Raw genomic sequence first — 284 nt, 5'->3', positions numbered from 1 at the left:
ACTCGAAGCCCTCAGGTCAGGGTCATCGGTCACGTGGGTAAGACCTCCATCGGAGGTCGACGCTGCCGAGCGGGGGCTGCGCCGGGACCGATCAGTGAGAGGCATGATGAGTTCAGCAGCACACGGCGCCGGGGCCAGTGCTCATGGCGTTATGGAATGGAGGCTGGCAGAAGCCTCGCCAAGTTTTGTTCTGAGACAAGCATGCCCACTTTGGCTAGTTCAAGAGCTCAGTTCTTAAGCACACATAATTCCGCATAACACGCTTATTTTAGGCTTCCTGAAAC

Source organism: Pollicipes pollicipes, unplaced genomic scaffold, assembly GCF_011947565.3.
Source record: "Pollicipes pollicipes isolate AB1234 unplaced genomic scaffold, Ppol_2.1 Scaffold_4881;HRSCAF=5763_pilon_pilon_pilon, whole genome shotgun sequence".
Taxonomy (NCBI): domain Eukaryota; kingdom Metazoa; phylum Arthropoda; class Thecostraca; order Pollicipedomorpha; family Pollicipedidae; genus Pollicipes; species Pollicipes pollicipes.
This window is presented reverse-complemented; position numbering follows the sequence as displayed.